Source organism: Myotis davidii, unplaced genomic scaffold, assembly GCF_000327345.1.
Source record: "Myotis davidii unplaced genomic scaffold, ASM32734v1 scaffold97, whole genome shotgun sequence".
NCBI lineage: Eukaryota > Metazoa > Chordata > Mammalia > Chiroptera > Vespertilionidae > Myotis > Myotis davidii.
The window spans coordinates 1,250,657-1,255,102 of NW_006289392.1; positions in this window are offsets into that span (position 1 = coordinate 1,250,657).

The window sequence follows — 4,446 nt, forward strand, 5'->3', positions numbered from 1 at the left end:
ATGGCGCCTGCCCTTGGGGAGCTGGCCGTCTGGTGGCCGTGAGGCTCCCTGGGCTTGTGTCCGCACAGCTTGCTCCGGATCACAACCGCTGATGAGTGAGTCGCGGAGTCAGAACTTGCATCCAAACCTCCTGATACCAGATTGGGTTTGTCTCTCCAGGACTCCAGAGGCAGGGCTGTCGTCTGGTCTTTATAATAGAGACATTTTTACTTCTCAGCTTCAGCAAGCGCCAGAAATTTCTCAGCAAGAAGCTGCCACCCCATGTAAGGCCCCTGGGTCTGTGGCAGCCAAGCCCATGGCGGAGGGAGATGGACCGGGGAAGGCACAGGGGGGAGGTGTGCGAGCCCAGTGTCACCGCAGCAGGATGAGTGCAGCCGTCCCTCCCATAGAACGGGGGGCACCCGCCCGCCTCCACTCCCTGTCTCTGGGCCACGGCGTCCTCTCCAGGCCTTCCTTCCCCTCCCGGGGGCTGGGAGCTTTGCCCTGTTGTCGAGCTAGGAAACCACTTCTGCCCAGTCCCAGGCCTGCTGGCTCCGTGCCTCTGCCCAGAGCCTCCTGCCTGCCCTGCTCCGACCACAGTAACCCATCTCCTCACTAAAACCCAGTTCACAGCACTGATGGCTGCAAGCCTGGGGGGTGGGGGGTGGGGGCGGGAACCGGTGCTCAGGGCCCACCTGACCTGCGTTACCGCGGGTCACTAGGAGCCATCGCTCTGCACCCTTCGGCACCACAGCCTGTGCGGGAGGCCCGGGTCTTTGCTCACCTGCCCGCTCGGGCATGGACTGGAAGAGTGGCCTTGCATCCGCCTTGTCCCTGAGGGGCCGAGGGAACCAAATTGAGAACCGCCTGGCGCGACATTCACCACCCTGGCTGGACGCTGGACGCCTTTCCCAGGAACAACACAGCAGGGCGCGCTCCAGCCTGTGGCTTATCGGGCTGTCTACTTTCTTCTCTTTTCTCTCTGCTCCTCTCTCTCGTCTTCCCTTCCCTTCATCTCTCTCTCCCTTTCACCTCATCTTTCTTCTGTCTCCACTCCTCCTTTCTCACTCTCTCCTGTGTCCTTTTTTGTCCTCTTTTTGTTTTTGCTTTTGTGTCTCTGTCTCACATTCTTGGAAACAATCCTTTGCCAAAAAACATAGCGGGTTTGATTTCGAGCCCCTGTCTCCAAGCCGTCCGTCCACCCCTTTCTTCTCTGGTCCTGGGCACCCCCCAGGCCTCCCCCCTCCCCCGCAGGCTCCCGGCCCTCCCCCACACTCCTCCCTACTTAGGCCTCCGCTTTCTCCTGACAGATGGGAGGGAGGGAGCACGGCCTCTTTAAAACAACATTTAATCGCCGTTTTCTGTTCTTGGACATCAAAGCTGGGGCTTAGGCACTGCGCTGGGGTCGCGGCGGCGCAGGCTGTGGGGGAGAGGAGGTGCGTGAATAGGCCCCGGCTGAATGGGCTTTGTGTGGCTGCCAGGGCCTGCCTGCTTTACATGCTCTTTGACCCAGATATGATCTCATGGAGAGAAAGGGGCCCTGGCTGGGCCAGCCTGAGAATGCTCGGTGGCCCCGCTCCGTCCTCCCTCCCCCGGAGCCCTGGCCCAGCTGCCCTCTGCCCCAGCCCGCAGCCCTGGGCAGCCTCCTCCCCGACAGGACTTGCCAGAAGGGCACTCTACTGGGGTCAGAGGAGGGGTCAGGCAGCCGGGGGAGGGCCACATTCCTCCTGAGTGTGTCTCCAAGGATATTAAGTGGGAGCCCCCTGTGCACAATGTGCCTCTGGCCAGGGCCGATGGGGTTCAGGTGGGCCCAGGGGTCGCATCCTGTCAGCCTTAACAGCTCTCCTTCCAGCCGTTCCGAGGGGCTCCCCTCTGCCCAGAGCCGGGAGCCGGCAGCGGCTTGCTGAAGGCCTGAAGGCCTGAGCACGGTGTGGCAGCAGTCCCAGGCCTCGGCCTTCTCCATCAGCTCGACATTGCCAGGACCCCACCAGGAGGAGAGCGGCTGGGGAGCACTGGCCGCACCGCTCTGCCTGCCCCTGTCCCAGCCTCTCCTTCCTCTGGGCAGCCAGAGGGATCCTCCGAAAATGCACACAGCGCCGTGTCAGTCCTTGGGCTAAAGGCCCGGTGGCTCCGGGTAACTGAGGATGGAATCGGAACTCCTAACGAGGCCGGCAAGACCCTTGGTGGTAGGGCCCTGTGCTCGCCGCCCCGCCTTGTCTCAGAATCACCCGCATGTCCCTTGGCCGCCCCCTACTCTGGTCTGGACAACTGGACCACAGATGATTCTGAAGACACGGAGATCCGCCCCCCATGGGCCTTGCACATGCTGTGTCCTCTGGGGGGAACGCTGCGACGCACACACTCCCCTCCCTTCCGTCTGGCCGCCTCACGTGTCATTGCTCAGGTCGCAGCTCACACCTTTCTCTGGGGAAACCTTCATGCCAGAGCTGGGTGGTGCCTCCAGGCCGCACCCGCTGTTGTGCACGCATCACCTGCTTTCTCAGCTGTTGTCACTGCCTGACTGGCAGCTTCCTGCAGGCAAGAATTGTGCGTTGAACATCTCCCTGTGCTCAGAGCCTAATGCTGCCGGGTACGTGGTACACACCCAGTGACCCTTTGCTGAATAAACAAATGAAAGGAGGGGATGGAGAGGGAGGGAAGGAGAGAGGCAACACGCATCCGGGTGGAGGTTGCAGTTGCCAAGGATGGTGGAACCCGATACTCCGTGTACGTGCCGCGCCCGCCCAGGCCTGTGCATGCACGTCCCCGGCTGCAGGGCCACAGCGGAGGCTCTCCTGCTTCCCTCACATGTGTCATGTCGGTGCACAGAGACATCTGAACGGTGTTTGCCATGTGCAAAGGGCGGAGCAGCCAGCACAGGACACGGCGCGTTGCAGGCAGGGTGCTCCCTGGGCATCGCTGTGTGTGTGTGTGTGTGTGTGTGTGTGTGCGCGCGCGTGTGCATGAGCGCACACGTGCATGTCCACTGTTACATTCAGCATATGCTGTGGAGTGGCACTTATGTGCATGTATGTAAATACCTACTTTTACTATTATCTCTGTCCTTCTGCTCTATCTGTTTTGGGGGTTATCAGTATTGGCTGTTGAATCTTAAATACTAAAGCATGTCCTGGAAATTAAAATGTAAGCAAAATACAAAGACTATTAGACACCTGGTCCCCTGCCACGCTGGTCTCGGCCGTCTGGGCCCACCATCCCCACTCCCGGGCCTCGGCCCTCGGGGTGGCGGGAGGGCGGGCTCCTCTCTGTGTTTTCTGCTCTCCGGGGCGCCTCAGTGAAAGTGAACTCACTCATTTCAACCTGCCTGGCAGCCGCAGCCCCCGCTGTGCTAATTGCCCTGTGGTTCTAAGCTGACTGCAGTGCGCGAAGCTTAAGCCCTCCTTTACTTATTTACCGACTACATTAATGGCAAAGCCGCTGCTTTCCGCTGCTCCCGACTGTGTGCCGGCTGGCTGCACCCCGTTCCTCTGCACCTCCCCGGGGAGTTGGGGTGCAGAGATGCAGCCTGGCACAGAGCCCCCGAATCTGCCACCCTCCCAGAGTCCCTGGGGCCAGACAATAATGAGAAAATCATTGCCTTTGTCCACACGGACTCCAGACCAGCTCCTCTCTGCCAGCTCGCCCGCCAGCCCGCCCGCCAGGCTGATCCAGCGGAGCACACTCCGCAGCCGCCCTTCGGCGCCCACAGCGCCTGTGAGGGGTGCGCCCCAGACACCTCTTACAGACTGGGGGGCTGGGGCTGGGACTCCGGAGCTGTTGGTGCTGACGGTGAGGCTTGCAGCCGAGACTGAATTCCACCAGCTCTGTCTGTCCTCTCTGCACGCTGCCTGCCCAGGAGCTGTCTCCCCTCTCCTGGCCCCACCCACCCAGGTCTGCCCACTGCCTGCTAGTTGTACGTCCTCAGAGCTTCTACTCTGTGCCCGGAGGAGGTCCCGTGTTGAAGCAAAACCTCTATCTCCCAGCTTTGTCTGCCTTGCTGACATGCTTGCCAGAATTTGCTGGAAATTCAGGTACTGGAGCCTTTCCTTCATGCTCAGCAGCCTCTCCCAGGGCAGACCCAAGTCCAGCCTTAGCCACACCCCCACCTCCCTCTTCCTGGCGACAGGGTCCTGCCTATGCTCTCATTCCAGGGGGCATGCGTGCCCGCAACCAGGCACTGCCTGCTTCTCAGTGTCCTCCTGCCCCGTGGCAGAGCTGGGCCCTGCACTGAGGCCAAGGCAGCATTCTGGAGACCAGAGGGGCCCCATCAAGGGTGCCACGGATGGATCCATGGGGTCAAGCACCCAGGCTCCACTCTGAAATAGCATGACTGACTCCTAAGGAAAGGGGGGCAGTGGGGTCTGGCAGAGAAAACCTGGGGTTCAGAATCCCGATGACCTTGGTCTGAGGGCAGCTCTGCATTTACTGTGTGGCCTTGACTACATCTCAGGCTCTATTTCCTCAGCT